We start from the raw sequence: 20,557 nt of genomic DNA on the forward strand, positions 1-20,557 counted from the left end.
ATACAAAACCCAGGAAGTCTGCACTGAAGTCAATGCCCAGCACTTGTAGACTGGAGGAAGAAGAGGAAAAAAGGAAAGCACTATCATTAAAGCCACACATCTGTGAAATGCAGTGATGACCTCAGAATTAAGACAGGTTAAATAGATACCTGTCCTTCAATAGTGGGTATTGTGCATGACTTATGTTGAGTGCAAACCAGTGTAAAATCTTACCACTGTAAAGGTAAGATAGGAAGGATGATTATTATCTTCAAACCATTTAATCTGTATTTAGTGAGTGATGATTATAAAGGCTGTCCATTCAGTAATCAGATTCAGACTCCCTTAGTTAATTGATATATAGCAGATAACATTGAAAGAGATCCTTTTCAGTTCAATGCGCCTTTATACTACAGTTGTACTAAGCATTCATATGCCATTAAAAAAACTCATTTTGTTTGAATTTGCTTGTAAATTTTCAATGACAGGAGAATGTTGGCTTGGGGACTTTGCTGGAAGCGATAGTGTTTTTTAAGGCACATGACTGTAAACCTTTCTATCACGACCTACCGTGATGCTGTGGTCTCAAGGTACTTCCCTAGCAGAAAAAATGCAGGCTCATCATATTTTAATTCTAGCATGAGGGTCACTAGGAAGAATGAATTCTTAGACTTTCTAAGAACATAGAGCATATGGCAGGAGTAAAAAACAACAGGAAAGAGTAACAAGACATTTTCTCATGTAACCTTCATTCATTTGCAGGCTGAATATTTACACTTGAGTTTTCTCTCCCTGCACATATGAATGAAGAACTTAACATGAACAAAAGCAAAGGTGATTGATAGTACTACATGCTAATGGCTGGTATTTATGTGCAGATGACAGCTGCTAGATGTAAAAATGATATTAATATTGCTTCACTTTTCCCAGCTCCAACTCCATCCTTTAGCCTGTGTGCGCAGTACACAAGCTGCAGATTATCAAATGGTCCTCCACTCTCTGAGGGCAAGCTATGAATTCTCTGAGGTATGAAAGGGTAGCAGAGGCTTTTTCTTTTGTCATAATTGTAAAACTGTAGTCAAGTTTAGCTAAATATCAGATTTTTGAAACTATTTTGTTTTGCTTATGCCCTGAAATGACTGCCCAGAGATGCCATTTGCCCTTAGCAGGCCTTATCCGAGGACCTCAGAGCAGTTGCCCCAGGAGATAATGTGACTCAGGACACAGAGACTGAAAGCAAAAAGCAGTCCCACTGCTGTGCGTGTTGCTTGTGCCCTAGCATCAAATGAGTTGAAGAAATAGCCACTGTTCAATAGATCTAGATGAGAGCTTCAGCTGTCTGGGTAGCAGAGGTATTAGGTATCGGAGAGCAGGCTTGGGACAGACTAGAAGAGAAAGGGGCACAAGTGAGTCTATACCCATGAGCACATATGCACTCCCATGAAAATATGAAGCAAGCTCAAGGTACTGCAGCCTTAGTTTTCCTTTCTTCTTAATAATTCCTGTGAAGCTTGCTAGCACCCTTATATGCCTCTTTTCTGTCCTGTGCCTGTGTCACAGAGGGACAGCTGCCTACTGCTTTCAGGCACCCCACTAGCTTCAGGGATGGAGGCTAGTGTAGGAATATTGCTTCATTCATATAGTTCCAGGGGATGGAAATTCACTTCCTCTTCTTACCTCTTCTCTCTAAAAGGAGGCACACTGAAAATAAATTAAAGTAACATGAAGATTGAGAAAAATCTATTACTCCAAATTAGCAAATATAGTTCTGAAGGTACTTACCTTAGATCAGCTTCTTTTGGTGCATGCTTTCCAGTGCTGCTTTCACTTATGTCATGACAAGGAATCTAAAACTGCTACCTTAGCAGCAGAAAAGGGCTTAGTGGAGCCACAGTCACCTTTATATTCTTGCTGACAGTGAATCATTGGATTCAGCCAGCTGAAATCCCTTGTAGAAGCTGAAACTTCTGTAAAAGGAACCTTTCTTGTGCTTCAAACAAGGGAAAAAATGTCAAGGCTGTTGTAGTTTCAGGCACAAAATTTTAACAGGGAGAACTGCATCAAATTTGTCTAAAATTCTGCTGACCTGGTCTTTAGTCCTTCCCAGGAAATAAAATTGTATATAACCTTTTTTCCCCTCCAGGGGTTTAAAATTGTTCAGTTAACATTTTTAGCATGATTTTTTTAATTCCTTCCTGTTTCCAGCAAAGCAGGCAGAGTTAATGAAGTTCTCCATGTCCTGTGGAAAAAGTTGTCAGAGATTATGTTTTGTTTCTTAGATTGTCTGGAATTACAGCATTGTCTGAGGGTGTTCGATAAGCTCACAGCCCAGTGTGCTAAATGTTATGAAGCCACAGCACAGATTGCCCCTTGCTAAGGGGTCCTCATCTTCTCCACCTCATGAGCTGTAACTTCCTTACTCACAAGATACTATAAAAGGATTTCTAATATAAATAATGCATCATCCTGAGCTGAAATATAATCAGCAGAAATTAATTTGAATATTAATGCATGCGACATGCATGTTCTTCTCTATTAGCTGTCTAAAGCTGTCCCATTTTGCTGAAAACTCACTGGTCCACACTTTCCCCTGCACCACAGAATCAGGGATGAATTGCTGTGATCAAAGTAGTCTTAATCACAATATATACACACCGCCTTGGGAGTTATACTGGAGAACATGGAATATGGATGCTCTCCTTCACCTTCTTACTCAACACTTGCATTATTTGCACCCACTTTATATATATGACAAAATACCTTCAAGACTGGGGGAACTGACCCAGGTCACCATCTCTACCAAAGAAAGATCAGGTTCACTTTGTGTGATGTAGGTTGAAGGAATGCTGGATCCAACTGCACTTACATCACTGTCCTTATGCCAAGGGAAAAAAACTATGCTGCTGAAAGGCATATCCTCCTGGGACCCTGACCTTCACTGTTCAGAGGACATATTACTCTAGTTGCAGCAAGAGAGTCAAACACAACCTGTTTAGTTTGGCTGTGTGAAAAGCTGGCTTTATATAAAAGCTATGGACAGAATACAACAAAACAACTGAAAATAAAGATCATGTTTTTAATACATGTGTATGAACATTTCCACAAACTTGCATAGCATCAGCCTTGAGTGGAAAAATCACCATGCCAGACATTTTGTGTAAACTGCCCAATCTGTTGCTCTCACATTCCTCACACGATCATAAAGCCTATTACCTCCCCAAGGCTATAATCATGATGCTGCTGGTCAGAAAATTCTGAACGATGAAATGAAAACCTTACAGTAAAAAACAAAGCTAACGTTGCGGATTCATGACAATAAATTTGGGGCAAAGTCATTCTACCTGTGGCTGTAATTATTCTCTGAAAAAGCAGCACAAACTCAGCCATTCAGAGGGAGAGTCTTAAAAACCTCTAGCACTGTTATTAAAAGACCCAAACAGTATTACACCTAAGAGATAAAACTACCTACTTATTCAAATATCATGTCACCCTACCACTGTAGATTGATTATGTAAAAGCATCTATCACCGCTGCTGGTTAAATGCAAAAGTAATATTCAGCCCCTGAAAGAAAAGGACTCATGTTTTCCAGTTTAACATGTTACTCAGAGAGAGATCTTCTAACAATGCTGAATAAGGTGAGAACACAAATCTCATTTAATTTGTGGCTAGAGCTAAACCTAAGCTGGGGTGTACAGACTGAGTCGATATTCTTCCTCTGATGTCCTCAGTCTTCCTAAATTAGCAAAGACACGCACTATCAGAAGCGTATGGGATGCCAACCAGGACATAATCAGCAAAATATGGGACATTCTGAGCATACATGGCAGATGATCACTCAGAAAGATGTTGATCTCCTTATGCCTATTCATCTATCTACTTGAGTCAAAGGAACGGCGGAGGAGGGGGGATGACAGTTAGGAAGGGGAGAGGGAGTCTAGGTATGATTAACAATAGGTGTGAGACAGGAAGAACTAGATTAAAATGATCCATATGCAAATGGTCTGAGTCTGATTGCATCAAACCATGCACAGTTTAATGAGTATGGTAAAATGCCTTTATCTCTGCTTGGATATGTTCCCAAAAAAAGGACTGCTCCAAGATAAAACACAGTTTAATAAGAAGGTTTTTCATTAAGGGGTCGATCTGCATTTGCATTTCTCTCTCAGCCACAGAGCTTTCCTCAACCTCCATTCCTTTTCAAGAGACTAGTCAGTAAGCAGTTATGTATTGTTGACACACACCTTAGGGCATTGCATACTTAACAAGCTTGTGAGTTTTAGCCTGGTCCTTCATGACCTGGATTAGACATTTCAAAATGAAGAATAAGTGGCAAACTCTAATTTTTCTTCTTATCTACTGAGCACTCTTTGCCCTTCTGCTATTTTGAAGCTTTGTAAAATCTTTTGGTATTCATACACTGATACAGAGACAGAATTTAGCTTGGGTACTTAAGCATCGTGGGCCAGACTCAGAACTGCATCACTGCTGTGAGATGGTGATAAATCCTGCTTCTCTGGAGCTAATCTGATTTTATACTATAGTAGCTGAAGTCTAGCCCTCTATTCCAAAAGTGTGTGTTGGCTTCTTCCAGGCGACTGCCTTTGTACACCGAACATAGTAGCTAGGCACTGCCTCAGCTTCACCTGTCTTAGGCTCTACTTAGTTACAGGTGCAGGTGAAATAAAATAGAGGAAAGCCTTTTTCTCCTTGTGCAAGCAAGATAGCGGGATTATCTCAAAGGCTTTCAGGAAGACCACAGGAAAGTCAATTCACTGGTCTCTGCTCAGACTCCAGTAGCCATATGGCATAGTAAACATTAGTCTTCTGATCCAAGTATGATTAAAGTTGTAGTTAGCAAACTAAATCAGAGCAACCTGCAAGTACCTTATTTTTACTCCAAGGCATAGCAAGTGATGCAAATTCCTTGAAGAGCAAGACCTTGAAGAAGTCTGACCTGACTAGCACATTCTTTAGGGGCCATCTATGGATACTGTGTTCTTTCTCACTCAGGGAAAAATTCTCCCATTCATGTGCTGTGTTCTTCTCTGAAGCCTATGTGCACACTAACACCTGTAATCACACACTGCATATTTACACAAGTAATCATCTTGTTGCAGACAGAAATTATTTCAGTATCCAAGTGCTGATACTGAATATTAACTCTCCCACTAATGGAAGTAAATAAATACCACTGGCCATTCACATGTCTTCATGAGGAAGAAATCCCTTTTTACAGCAGCTATAACTTGTTTGTGCAACAAGTGCTTGTTGAACTAGGCTGATTAACAATCTACCTTCTCTATCTCAGCTTCAACAGATCACCTTTATTCTCATAGCATGAAAAGAAGACATTTTAACAGAAACAAGGCACTTGAACAAAAGCATTTCCATTGAATTCAATAGAAATAATCACACACTTAAGTGCCTTGCAGTTTGGTAATCCAAATCTGTTATTGCATATTCCATCATTATCAACATGACTGCTTCTTTTCCATCACTGAGCTTCTTCATGTTCTTAGGAATTTCTGCATTTATATTCCTTTGACTACAGTGTATGTTTACATAATATATTTCAATTACTTTGAGTTTCAGTTCTGTACCTTTAGCTTTCTTGACTCTACGCTGAGGTGTCTTTCACCATTAAACCATGTACGTAAATGCCACATCTACATGTCTTTTAAATACCTTCAGGGATGGTGACTCAACCACTTCCCTGGGCACCCTCTTCCAATGCCTGACAACCCTTTCAGTGAAGAAATTTTTCCTCATGCCCAGCAATGGTGGACATGAATCTTCAGGTGGCACTGCCAAGGGCCTGCCAGGCCTCATTTGAAGGAAGCACTTTTAAGGTCAGATTTGAAAGAGAAGAATGCAGCTTTGTGAGTGTGACAGGGAGTGTTAGTGAAATTATAGAGGCAGGTGCTGGGAAACGTAATGAATGGCAGATGGAGGCTGGCACCACCACAGCTATCTGAGGCAGGGTATGGAGTTGCTGTAAGAGATTGTGCAAACATCTCAGGCACAGTTCCAACCTCCTTTGATTAAGTGGTCAGATGTCTCCTGTAAATCTTCGGTCTTCTTAGACTTGATCTGGATTGGTATAAACACGAGTTCACACTGGCATCCTTTCTCAGGTGTGTATCACAAGTAACAAATTCATCATCTTGCAGCGAAACACTTGGGGTGAAATTCTTACCCGTTTGTAAGCCTCTAGTTCACCTCTGGTTTCAGTGACATCAAAATCCATGATTCAGTTCTAACAATTTTTGCCTTTTCACCTAAGTGGTCATCCCAGTTACAGTGACAGCCTGTTACTTCCCTTTCCTCACAGGTGAGAAGGGTGAGTCTGATTTCAGTCAGGTCTCTTAGCAGCTATTGAACGTGACTGTTAACATCCTTGCAGTTCTTTCAGTTATCCAGGTTACATTTTCCCTTTATAAACAGGGGTACTGCCATTCACTATCAATCCAGAGCTAGCACGAGAGTTTAAAACCTTGGTAGCTTTTTCAGTGGCAGTTGTGGAATATGTCTGATGACTGTGGTCTACAATGAGTAATGACTTCTTGCACTCTGCCTATGAACTAATGGTGAGAAGGAAAACTGTCATAAATGTCTGCTGTTAATGCCATTAGAGTTTTGTTTCTACCTTATACGTGTAATTTTATTCTGATGACTTAGTCCCATATTGTCATTTGTACATTGTTGACCCCCTAGGACCAACACTGGAATCTGCATTGAAAGTTGAGAGCAGGCATTTATGTAGGATTTGAGCTATACCTGAATGATGTTTGATCACGATGGCATTATCACAGCATAGTTGTCTCTTTCTTCTTTCCAATTCTCTTTCATTCATAAGGCTGAAAGACCTTTTAATCTTTATGCGATTTCCTCTGCAAGGTTTAAATCACCTTGATATCTAGCAACATTGATTCTGTCTTTCCCTTCTTGATTGCTCAGTCTTTGAGAATTTCCTGAATAATAAAAGTTATGTCCATATATACAAATGTGGCTATAAGGCCTCTTTCAGCACCGAGGCTTTATTTATCATATCTAATTTATAGAGGATTTATATTAGTTTGTATGTGTTCTCTACAGGCCTGATCCAACTTCTGTTCATGTTAATGGCACTTTTGTGATAAACCTTAATGGTAGTGGGATTTAGCCCAAAGCCTGGTGTATTTAAGTCAGTTTTAATCTGAAGAGCCTGTAGTAAAAGCAATGACTTTGATCTTTCCTGGGAGTCAGAGACTTCAATATTTATTTTTAACTCTTAAGTAACTGCATGCTAGGTGGATGACTGTGAGGACAATCCTCTCCTGCACAAGTTGCTCCTTACGTTTAGAATAGTGTGCTGGACTTTGGGCTAAGAAGGATGTTATTTTTGTAAGAGGCAAAACTGGCAACATGTTACATAGAAACCTACCTATATAAAAAAATGATATATTTCTATTAAGGTCCAATAATAATATGTGTTTATATACATACATATACGGGGCTGTATTATTGAATGAAGTTCAATTTTATTTTTTCTTCTAACACCACAGTAAAGGAGCACTTACCCTCTTCATCCTCACTGGACTCTTTCTTGTGCTGAGTCTTGATGTCTTTTATAACCGGGCTACTCAAGTAGTAGTTATGATGGGATCTTTCCCTGATATACTCATCTATCCAGTAAGAATTGAATGTAGATCACCAAATGAGTTACAGTGGTAACAACTTTCAGGTGCTATCAACACTGGCTTGATATGAACTGGTGAGCTAGAGGTGAGGGAATAACCTACTGACTATTCTTTCGAGCCATATATTCCCCAGCAGCAATTTAACAGAATTTCCAGAAAGCTCATCTATTACAATCACAAATCAGGTGGTCAACAACATCAGTGTTTTAATCTTAATCTACCTTTGCTTCTCCTCTTGTTTTCCCTTTCCCCTCTGCCCCTAACACATACAAACACAGAGACTTTTCCCTTTTATAAATACAATGGATGTTGTTGTCAGTTCAGATAAGAGCAAATGCCAGATAGGATGGCAATATTTTCAGTCCTGGCAAATGCAATCATAAGTTCAGTTTATTAATATTGCAACAGTTGCACTAAATGAGATCACTTGGATAACAAAACATTTATCAACAAAACGCTGCCACCTACTGAAGTTTTGCAAACAGTCCAGATGATTGGATAAGATCACAAATTCACTCTGTCACAAGCTTATGGTCTTTGCTGAAATAGTTTTTAGGGAAAAAAAAAAAAAAAAAGCAAGAATGATAACCGGCAGAACAAGACAAGACGTGTCTTTCACGCAGTCTGTTCAGCAAGTGTCAGGGTAAACCCTGGAAAGCAACCTCCAAAGAGAAAAGGAGGTTTGGCTCTTTGTGCTCAGCATGTCATGGAGTTTTCAAGCACAGTGGCTAGTGGACTTTTCCTATCAACAGTTTCAGCTGGCAACAGCCCATTATAAACTTCCAGTTTCCTTATGCTGATCTTCAAAGCTTCTCCTAAGACCATAGTAAACTGATACTAAAACTTGACAGCTTTTTGGGTTGCATCACCCAGGTTATAGAGGTAAATTTGTAAATAAATAGCAGTCTGAATGATTGCAAGAAATCTTGTGCATTTTCTGTTGCAAGATCTCAACCAAATAAAAATATTCATTATTTCAGTATAATTCCACCAGGCATGCCCATGAAACAAAGATAAATCCTGCATACAACACGTAGGAGATCTTAACCTACCCATGCTTCATTGCTTTTGTGTGGATCAATAAAATGACTAGATATACAAGGGCTGACAAGGCTTTGGATTGAAATCATTGTGCCCATTTGAAATTGCAGACAGCACTTCTAGAATGCCATAACCTAAGCTGGCTTTTAGGTTAGAATGTGGATTTCATTTTCAGTCTTCAGAGAACTGCTTTGGGGGTTTAGCTCTTAGTTATTGGTAGAATTATTTTAATGAAATGCAAACAAAATTATTCATGGTGCAACTAACTTTGTACCCTATAAGTAGAAAGGAGTATTTATGTTAATGTAGAAAGCAAACTCAAAGAGTCAAGACAGCATACTTAGGAATGATAATCTCATTGCTATTATTTCATGTAATAGGTGACCTGTCTTTTCCCTATTCAGTTTCTTATTTGTAATAATGGCAAAATTAATACTTACCCCCACAACATCCTTGGATGTTAAAATTACAGACACTTAGGATATGAAAAAGTGACTGCATTTTAAGACTGGAGAACAACAGAGGATTTAAACATGTGAATAACTTTAAGCATGGGAGTAATTCCATTGAAATAAACAGGACTACTCAAACATTTCTGATTTTGCATGTGCTTCTGCGCTGTGCTAGCTTAGGGGCTAAGAACGGGTATGCTTGTTTAATACAGTGTTTATCTACTATGCCTACATTCAGCATTACTGATTCCTTCCCTTTCATCAGACAGAGAGAAGGAGTTCTCCATTTTTCTAGCTTCCTTCTGGGCCAGTTTCAAACTTTGTTGTGCCTTCCCGTACATTTGCATTTTACATCTGATATAGAAAATAGCAGCTATGAAACCAAACCCTGAGTTCTGAGGGAGTAAAGCAGAAGACTTGAAACACTCAGAGGTTTGTCTAGATTAGGGGACGCAATCAATATTAGGATAGGGCTGGCTCTTCCTAACCTAATTTTGGACCTTTTTGCACTGGGAAGCAGGACCTTCTTTCTTCTTTGGATTTAGCCGTTTGCAATTACCCTTGGGTTCCCCTTCATGACTGTGACCACATGTACTTGCTAACCCTGGCCTCATTCTCTCTTCCTAATGCTGGAATTGTCCTTAGCACTGTGATGTCATATTTATATAGTGCAGGATATGAATATATGCTCACTACTGTTCTGGAAAACCCTAACTACTGACAAGGCAGACCCAAAGTCTTTAGTTGGCCACTATGCTTAACTCTTTTGCAGTAAAATCTGTAATATCTTCTAGACTTCAGTGGGGTTTTAAACCTGAATTGTTTATGTTGGGTTAGTTACGCTACTGTACTTGTTATGTCCATCCGGTGTCAGCTCCATCACCTTCCTTGATGTGCAAGCAGGTTAAAAACCTAAATCCAGTAGGCTACCTGGAGGCGACATTGCCAGATATAAGCCCTGACTAGTTTAGGTAGGCTTGGGCTTTAAGTTGTGCTTTGCTGCAGCTGTTCTTCAACACAAAAGAACTTCAAAGGTTTTTGACTCCACTGAGGGACACTGAAGCCAACACATCTGCTGGCTCCTATGGAGATGAAAGAGTGTGTTTAATGCACACCATTGCCCTAACCAGTGTGCAGGTGCAATTTCTGGCTGGAGCTCTTTGCATTGGCTTGTCTGTATTTTTTTTTAAATCAGGATTCATGGTTATTTCTAAGCTTAGAGATCCTGGCCTGTCTGTCAGTGATGTTATTCCTCTAATAGCATCTGTAGGTTGCTTCTTCCCTGGCATCATGGTGGCAGCTGTTGGCTTTCCAGCATCAGGTTATCAGGGCAGTCTTCCCCAACCTATGGTCTCAAGTGCAAGGCCAGTGTAGAGTACACACTGAGATTTACTTACATTAGCTAATAAAGTAAGATTACCGGCTACTAAGGTACACACCAACCTCAGCTTAAATTTTCTTTCATCTTTGTAAACTCCCAGCCTAGAGTAAAGCTTTGAGAAATGGGGGACAGGGTTACCTTTTAGAGGGTCTCTGGGCTAATACGAAGTATGTAGACAGAGCAGAAAGGCCAACAAACATGGGCAATAGCCAATGCACATAGGCCAGAGTCTCACTTCAGATGGAGGAAAGCCCTGGTGGATGGAAGTAGAAGTGAAGGTCTTTGGTGGCCTGGAACTTTCTCAGGTTGCTTTAACTCTGCCTGAGCTGCTTTGGAAAAAGGGTGGTGACTCCTTGCATGGGACGACAAGGTGCTGGCTGGAAGGAAAGAGCTGCCAATTGATGGCTCCCTATGTCTGAATGGTTGACCTGTGATTTCACAGGCATCTGAAGTGTTTTCTAGTTAAAGGGTATCAGAAAAGGAGGAGGATGTGTTGATTTTTGACAGCTGTCTCTTTCTGTATCATGCCTCTTGATGGGCACTATACCTTGCTATACACATTACTGAACTGCTGTGAGAAGGCACTCTTTTGTGATGGAAAATGGCCCAGAGAAGACCCAAGAAGCTACAGGCTTCTGAGAGAATCTGTTTGTAAAGCTAATTATTCCTTGATTTAGGGCTAAAGTCCCACTCCAATGCTGAAGGTGCACTTACCCTGCCCAAGGCAGAGCCATGTAAGCTGCTCCCAGGAGCAGCTGTGTTGGTCAGGCTTTCCAGCCAGGATGCTCATTCCTTGAGTGAAACGCAGCTTATGGAGACCGTACTCCCTCAGCAGGGGCTCCAGGTTGACATGTAGGCCTATCCTGAGGTACATATGCCCACAAATAAGTCTGGAGGCAAACAAAAAAGAGTGTGTGTAGATAGGTTTTCATGTGCAGCATGGAGATAGGTGGGTTTCACCTTTGTAGACTTGTGTTTGCTGTAAGTCAGGATTGGACGGCAGGGAGAGCTTGACAAATCATTTTGTGCTCGAGTCTGGGGAAACACCAGGTTGAGGAAATGAGCTCCTACAGCCTGGAGCAAGAGAAGTTTGCCATGCTGTTAGCAGAAGCTGTGGCTCCCACACATAATTTTCAGCCTTTCTTCTATCACTACTTTGCTTTTCTCCACTGGTAGGGTGGAGGGCGCAATCTTTGGAGCTCCTCACTGGATGGCACTGTCCTGTTTGGGTGGTGACAAGATAATGCCTATGTAAGCTGCCACCTTTCAGTTTGGAGAAAATCACTGCATTAGTTATTACTACAGCAGCTGCTCTGATATCCTGGATGTGTAGACACAGGCATAGTCTGGAGTAACAGCTATCATCTGTGGCCTGTTCAGGCTGCTATGAATATTCCTCATACTAGACTTGTTTCTAATTTATGGGATTTATGCACTCTGTAAATGAACATCTCTAGTATGTTGCTATTAATCTGGACACAAAGTCCTGCAAAATTGTTTACACAGCCCATCCAGCTATAAGCACACTCAGAAACTGCCTACTTGGTATCTCACCTGCCTGCCTCCTTCCCTCCCTTCTTGTTTTGCTTTTAAGGGTACACACAAGAACTTCCGAAAATGTCTGTAAATGCTAACTCAAACTGAACTTCTTTAAAAAGCAACAAACCCCTCTTACTGTGTGATCTATCTTAGACAAAGGAAATAATCACCAGATATCATAAATTTTAAGATAAAGAATAAACTACAAGCCATGGACATGACTTTTTTACTTCTCATGTGTTTTTTAAGATACTTTTAGAATGTGCATAAATCAGCTCCAACTGTAATATCTACACATACTTTTTAGCTGATGCTTTGATCATTTTACTTAAAATTTCATTTTATTTGCCACCAACAAAATGAACAACATTTCTACTCCTTTACTACCCTTTGCACATTCTCATTTCTTTCTGAATGGAGAATAACAACAAACACGGATATTGATAATCAAAAGCCATTACAGGCAAGATGGATACCTCATTTGTGGAATCACATTACACCACTATAAGTTAATTTCACATTTTCCCTAGAAAGAATAACCAACATTAGCCTGGTCCACACAATTGATTCAGTGTCACTCTGTAAGAAAATCATAGATACCCTTCTGCAGACTGTACTGTTTCTTTTCATTCAGATAGTTAATAGATAGCAGGTCAAGCCTCTGTCCTGCCAAGAACTTGTCCTAACCTTAGGGTAAAGTTGTTCCTCTGTGAGTACAGATTTCTGCATTTGGAAGGGAGCAGTGCAGTGCAATGGGAGGAAGGGAAGATGAGACCTGGCTTGCAAATTTGTGACTGAGGTGCCCCAGCATTTATAACGCAAGGCAATGAGTGTTTAGGAATGGCTGGTCAGTTTGGCAACCTGTGGGGAGGTAGACCTGCTGTTCTGCCCTTTTCCTCAGAGAACACAGCAGTGCCCACCTTGCTGTTCAAGGAGGCAGGGAGGTGACTGCAAAAGCTCTGACTGGAGCAAATCAATGCAGCACCACTGGCACAACACTGATTTGCACTGACCATCACGAGACTATCCTATGCATAGGCTTGTGCAATTACCAGGTGATAACCCAAAGCTTTCGGCTGCATTTCCTGTCTCTTCTCACTACAGATGTTCCAACTTAACTATACCAACATTGATATTACTTCAGTGAGGCTTTTTTTATTTAGATAAGCCCAGTTTTTTTCCACTTGCCCCCAGATGTTTTTGTTCCCATTTCATGAAGCCAGTGCCTAAGTAATCTGTAAGTCAGCACTGTAACTTCCCTGCTCTTTGGCATGTGTTTAGAAGTCACACTACACAGATTTAATGCTGGTGGATGATAGAGAGATTAAATTTTCAAGTGCCAACTCATCACATTAGGTTGACATAACTCACACTGTTGCTGAATTTACTTGAGTCCTTTATTATGGGTGTGGGGAGAGATGGCTGAGGGGATTTTGAAAGAAATGGTTTCTTTACCACAACAGCAAATAAGGAAATACATATTTTAAACTATAAGTTTTCTATTCTGAGAGGTCTGGCATTGCGCCTTGTGTGGTGTCTGCCCTGTCTGAAAAGTACATAACTATGAGTGTAAACTATGTATGCATGTGTGTATTTGTGGTTTTATTTTAAGCAGCTCAGAGTGATGCCTGGGAAAGCTGAACACCAGTGGAATCTGCTGGCTGGAAATAATGTTCATGAACTTTCTTGTTGATGAGTACCAGGACCTCATTAATGTGGCATTCTCAGACTGTGGTTCATGAAGACAGGGAGAATGATGTGCACTTCTGTAAACGTGCTCCCTTCTCAAAATAATGGCTCATGGGATGGGACTATCCTTGTAACAGCTCAGTTCACCATTTCTTGGGGACTACTAGAGGGTTTCAACTGGATTTCATACTAGAAGCTTAAGGGACAAAGACCCCAGCAACCTTACCCTCCATCCTCTGCCTTCCCCTGCTAACAACTCACTGCTGCACCAGGGATTGATGATTAAAATTGTGGAGTGCCTCTGGTGCCCACTAGGAATAATGTACTTAGCCAGAGGCCATGATGTAGGGCTTTGACTGAGGCAAGTCTGGGTTCATAACTTGCAGATACTGTATGCATGTATGAATGGATGATGCAACTCCTGCTATACCATTTACAGTATTTGTAAACAATGAAATATAATGCATGTCTACCCTGACCCTTCACTAATCGAGGAAAAACAACACTGGAGGAAGCATCAGGGACCTAGTTCTGCTTTCCAACATGTATGCACCTTAACCCCCATTAATTTGAGGTGGAGTCATGGCTGCATCCTGAGGGGGTTATTGCATCCTACATCAGCTACAAGGGACCAAAAAAGGGAAAATAATCGGCCTGATACTGGTCATTTGGACAATATGTATTTGATGTGTCAGAGTCGTTCCAACCTTCCAGTTACCAGATGTCCGTAAAAATTCATAGCAGGCTATTAAATTTAGCAGATCCTGTCTTAATTAGGTTAGCTTCTGCTCAGCATGACAGCAGAGTATTTCACTGATGGAGGATTTATAAAGATTTCTGGTGGGAATTCTTTATGGAAGATGTAGTCTTTTATCCAGTGGGATTTACAAATGGAGGAGGGAGGAGGGGAAGTTAGGAGAGGAAGCCCTGATAAAGACACACAAACATTGTCACGGCATGTTAAAACATAAATGGCTGCTTTTATTTTATGGATGTTCCCTTTTTATTTCTCCTTCACACTGCGGAGAGGTGGTGAGAGTGTTTTTTGTGTCCTTGCATTATCAGGCCCAGCTAACATAATGTCATACGGGTGGTGGAAAACTACAAGCAAATTCTGGTTGTCAAATTCCCTCCTAAAAGTAGCACCAAAGGAGTACTCAATGTTCAGTTGTCTGTCAGGTCATGAGTTATTTTTTCACCTACAGGAAACAGAACTGTACAGTTTATCTTGGGCTGGTTTTATGTGCTGCAATCCAGCATCTATCCATCCATTGCCCTTCTTTCTTTAAGGTCACTGCAAAGACAAGAACCCAAAACCAAACCAACAAACCCACTTTCTTATTATTTCTGCCTCTGCCCCAGTGCCAACGATTTTCTGGTTTTCTCTGCACAGGCTTTTGTAGAAGATATATACCATTAATGGTGACACTGGTGTCAGTAATAGAACGTGAGCAGCAGCAATGCCTGTGTTCTATTCCCAATGTGTAGATAACTTCATAAAGAAAAAAAGGTGGGTGGAGGGGAGGGGAGATCTGGATAATTTTTCTTGTCATTTTATTCACCATTGAAAAGGTCACTCCCTGTAAGAAGAGACAGTCTTCCCTCCGAGATGTCTGGGGGAGGAGCACAAATGGCAGAGCCAAAATGGGGGGGGACTCCTTGACACTGTGTGGCTTTTGTGAGGTGGCAGAGCAGCCCTTCTGAGCACAAGAGTGTGCAACACCCAGAGTATGCATGCTGGTGGCTGATAAAAACAGAAAGGGACCATCCTTTGCTCCCGCCGCGGGCTGATAGCATTCACATCATACACCGTTTGTTACTAGGCAACTGATTAAATATACGTGCCGGTCCTTCAAGCAGTGCTTGCAATTAATTAACCAAACCATTTTCATTTTGACTGACTTCCGCCCTCCCCTCCCCACCACCAAACACCTTCCCAAATGCTGACAGCTCACAAAAGTGCTAGTGATTTGATGCTCCTCCTGACCTGTGGTGCAACAAGATAAAGAATGGACCTCTTTGCACAGTGGATGTGGTCTACACCCAGCCAGTTAGACACCTCTGAGCATCCCTGTTGGGTCTAGATAGCAGCTGGCGCACACAACAGACATTTTGCTTTGCCTTTCCAGGGCCAATGTAAACTGAACTATGAAAACCACAGGGCAAAGTTCAAAAGAAGTTCTCCTGGCAAATCTATTTGAAGTGCAGTTATACTGAAGGATGGAGTATGGGTCTTCTTTCTTGGTTTTAAAACCAGGATTTCTCACCCCTGAAGTACTCATTCTAAATTTAAAACCAGTATGGAGCACGTTTGTGTGGGTACAGATATAGATACATATACATTGTGATAAACATAAACATTTATATAGCTACTAACATGTATGTGAGAGGTGTTAATGTTCAGGTATCACCAACTCTAAGTGCACACTGCTTTGTGCTAGCTGTTACGCTGGGAACTCAAACCAGGCAGTCGGTGCTCTGCTCAGCTCACAGTCTAAATAGCAATGACAGGCAAGTAGAAGAAGGGATCTAGACATCAAAGGTTGTTCAAGGTCATGCAGGGGTCAGGAGCAGGGCTGGGAATAAAAAATGGCTTTTGTTTTGATATCAGATTTTATAATAAAAAAACCTGTGAGTCATCTCACCCCAAATCCTCCCTCTAATTTTGTAATACAGTTGTCATATTAAACTTGTATGAAATAGACTGGAATTACACATGGAAAATGGGTAACTACAAGGATCCTGGAAGATCTGACTGTTCCTATTACACTTGATCAAATGCAACTGTCAGCTGCTTTGGCAGAGATCACCTTTGATGATTAAAAAGAGAGGACTACATTACAAGAGGGTTTGAGCATGAAACCACTCGCTGCAATCCACAATTAAACAGGAGAGGCTATTGTTCTGTTTCTGACTGGGAACAGAGTTACAAATTTATTGGAGTTCACAGGCTTGCTGCAGAGCTTGTCTTTAACAAAATTGTAGCCCCATTCTGTATCAGAGCTTCCTACCCTGCTCAAAACCTCGAGTGCATTAAAGAAGCAATTTAGGCTTTATTTGAAGGGGGAAAAATAGAATGTCGAGTTGGGTTTCTTTCTTCCTTGCTCCCACTGTCTTTCTGCTGGGGAGGGAGGGATTTGAATCAGCAGATTCTCAATGGCACTGTTGCCTATTGGAGCTGGTATAGAATCACTAGAAATGGGTAAGAAGCAAATAATGAAGCACTGACGGACTGACAATTTGAGTGTTTTTTTAACACACTGGCCAGCAGCTGATTTGGTGTGAACCATCTGTGGAGCCACAATGCTTTACGTTGCCTGTGCCTTTGAGTCAGAACTGGAATGGTGCCTCTGAAAAAAGTGCTCTTTGGGCTTGTGACTCTTGAACGAGCTGAGGCCATTTTCCAGTCCTAATGGGACTAGGTTACCTTGGTCTGCTTTGGTTTGACTCTGGCCTGTCATATTTTGGCCCATACTCTTGTCTGAATAAAGAAGGGCTTGTGGCTTTTTACCAGCCTTGCACGAGCTGGGCAAGTCTGAAGCATGGCAAAAGCAGCCCCCAGCTGCCATCCTGCCCGACACATGTGCTCACAGCCTCTGGTGATGACAACCATGCTGCAAAGAAGAATTCACAAGCTGCCTCTTATGAGACACCAGATTAAATCCCTCTTCTCCAAAGGTGCCTGTCTGCTTTCAGCAGTCCCATTAGAGCCATGCACTCCTCCTCTTTAACTTTCACTGTGGCTTTGCTGACCTTTGAATGAGAAAAACATTAGTAAAGAGCAATTTTATGCCCTCATAAAGAGTTATGTGTTACTAGGCAGTAATGGAAGCACAAAACAATCCAGCTAAAAGATTTCAGCCTCCTGTTGCTGCTTTCTTTGATAGTGCTGCTACATCATTAAGCTACTTTGTGCTTGTCGAGGACTGGAAATCCCACCCAGCAGATATGAAGATTGTTCCCAGTGCCAGTACAGGCACTGCTCCTCAGCCCTCCCAATCTGCAGGGTGGAGGGAGAAAGTCAAGGAACACCTGTATTTCTTGCAGGTTTCTGCATGCTGCTCCTTTCCTCTTATCCCTGTAATGATTTATATTTAATTGACTTGTAATTATACCCACTTTTCTTTTTTTTCCCCTTGTAGTTCATATCGGTTGTTCCATACCCATATATGGTCTGTCACTAGCCTAGCCTCGATTTTCTTTCCACCACAATAAGGCAATAAATCCAATGGGGCTGGACAGGAAACCCAGCTTGCCAAGGAGAGACAGGATGAATATCTCCTCGAGACAGTCAGAGGTTTGAGTGCATGTTGTCCATACAGTGTATTTCAAGGAGTGCCCAGGGCAACCCTGGAAAAACTTTTATGTCTGCACAGTATTTTTTTTTCCAGAAAAAACAGATTTATAAAAAAGCCCACTGTGTATTTTTTGCTCTTTTTATGTGTGTGGAATCCATGATATATAGAAGATGACTCGTTTCAAAATTCCAGCTAGGGTCTCTTTTTTAGAGGCAGAAGATAATCACACAGAAATGCCTCCTTTAGAAAATGTGTGTTTGCTGTCACTGCTCTCTTCAGCTGACTCAACATGGATGTATGTTTATTTCTCAAGTTGGAGATGACTTCTATGATCTTACTGTTCCAAACACCTTCATTAAAAACACTGAGCAAGTTTTATGAATACTTTTCTGGGCTTTCAAGCATGTCTAGGCTCATTCATGTTTCTGCTTCACTGCAAACACTGGTGAACATGCTGATCACACATTCCACCCAGCTGCTCTTTCCTGTAAATGCAGCAGAGAGACTGGGATATTGTATCAAAACTCAGTTTAACTCAATAAAATGGTGATAGATGGCACAGTAATGGCACAGTAATGACACAGTGACTACTCTGCATGGTGTGTATGAAAATGCGCATTCCAGATCCATTATTAAGAGATAATTTCTGTAAGACTCTTGTGCTATTTGCAGTTTAGGAAATCTACACCAGGCCTTGGAAAAATATTACTTGCAGTAAGAACATGATGCTGCTCGGGCACATCACTACCTTACTCTGCATGCGATGACACTGGATTGCATCTTGGCACACTGATGCAAAATCCCCATGCTTGAGAATGTACTTTGTGTTTCATACATTAAGGAGAGGTTACTTTTATTGCTGCTAGTGTAAGTGCAAGGAAAATACTAAGAAGCAGAATCCTTAAAGCCCTATTATAGCTGGCTAATCATTATGTCTCTCAAATTAAGCCATTTACTGACACAGGGGCTGGTTTGTGAATTTTAGGAAAGAACTGGGTTTTTAGTTGTCAGTACATGGGCAAATTCCCAGATATACACAAGCCTGGGAGTACAGCATCACTTAACTGTGATCTCTTGCTTGCACACACATGCAGCCATGCTCCTTAAGGGTTTGCCAATGAAATGTAGTGCTCCATTATACAAGCAAGTTCTACAAGAATTAGCTTGGGGATTGGAACTAGCCTAACAGCAGTGGCAGGATACATTAGCTTGCATGCCTGAGTTAGCCTATCTGGCTACCACTGTGATCAGATAGCTTCTGATACTGAAGATAAGTCATAAGAGCCATTTTGTGTCTTTCAACATGACGCAGCAGACTGCAGCCCACTCCTCCTGCAGCCCCCACCCAGCACAGTGCACTTTGCACACAGGCTATACTACTTCGTACTCAAAATCTGGATTCTTCATGGAATGAACTGGCCCAGCTTTACAGTGGAAGTTAGTGGCATAGCTACATTGATTTACATTGACAGACTCCCGGCCAAGATGTTTTGGTCTGTCATTTGTACTTACCATGCTCTACCAATCTGGGGGCTAGTCATACCCTTATTCCTTTTAATGGTGATTCTGCTGCAGTCGTCTTTTTTTGCTTGTTGCAGTTAAGGCCAGGAGGCACTATTATGGTCTTCTAGCATGGTCTTGCAATGATTTTAGCTTTAGGGGATAATTTTTAATAGGACTGGAGAAGCAGCAGCAGCTTCTTTCCACCGCCAGCCATCAAAGCTCAACCCCTCATTCTGCTGTGTTTCAACCTGCAGAGTGTTATGCTAATTTTGCTTGCAGCTTCAAGTCAGCTGAATTTCCGGTTGGCTTCAACTTAAGCTGTTTTTATTTCAAATAAGGTAAATTACCACTTTAGTCCAGGGCTCAGTTTCCAAGCTTCCGTTCTGCCAGTTTTCGGGCTTCACTTCCAGCAGCTCTGCTTAATCCCTGCAGAAGGCATGTCCTCCGCTCCTCCTGTGCCAGGGACACGCTGCTCCGCTTGGCTGCTCCCAGGGCTGGAATCCTCCTCTTTCTCCTCCCTCTCCTCTTTGGACTTTTGGTCTGAAATCAACAGAAGTTATTTTTCACCTTTATAGAAGAGACTTCTGCTAACAGCAGCTTGCCAATCCCTAGACCCTCCTCCCTTTTTCTCTCCAGACTTTGCACAATAGCTTACTGAAGAAATAGAAAGCATGCCTGTGACAGTTGTCTTCATTAATGGCTAACCACAATTATGCAGTACACCTGATGGTGCTGAAAGCTCCCTAGGAGACCAATGGTCCCCAGCTTGCCTTTGGTGAGGCTTAGGGGGTTTGTGAAAAATTTAGTAGTAAGAAGGCTGTGATGGCGTGGAGACATGGGGAGAAAGTAAAACCAGAAGCATTTGTGCAGGCAAGCATCAATTTGCCATGGGACCCAGCTGCATACTCAGTCTCCTCTAGCTATGGAGAGATAGGGGAGGTCAACAGCTCTCAGATCTCCTGCCACCACAGCTCACTGCAGTACACTGCCTGTG

At 41.4% G+C, this 20,557-nt stretch overlaps 1 long non-coding RNA gene across 1 annotated transcript in view; it reads right to left on the reverse strand.

The window, feature by feature from the left end:
• The window catches only part of LOC133225800 (uncharacterized), a 34,092-nt gene extending 13,909 nt beyond the window's left edge, over window positions 1-20,183 (reverse strand). Inside the window, exon 1 of the long non-coding RNA XR_009729283.1 lies at window positions 19,573-20,183. This is a non-coding gene — a long non-coding RNA (uncharacterized LOC133225800). The remainder of the gene's footprint in view (window positions 1-19,572) is intronic.
• Window positions 20,184-20,557: the final 374 nt, after the last annotated feature.

This window comes from Neopsephotus bourkii, unplaced genomic scaffold, assembly GCF_033783945.1.
Source record: "Neopsephotus bourkii isolate Nb327-2 ecotype Australia unplaced genomic scaffold, CSIRO-AGI_Nbou_v1 NB_1767, whole genome shotgun sequence".
Classification (NCBI taxonomy): domain Eukaryota; kingdom Metazoa; phylum Chordata; class Aves; order Psittaciformes; family Psittacidae; genus Neopsephotus; species Neopsephotus bourkii.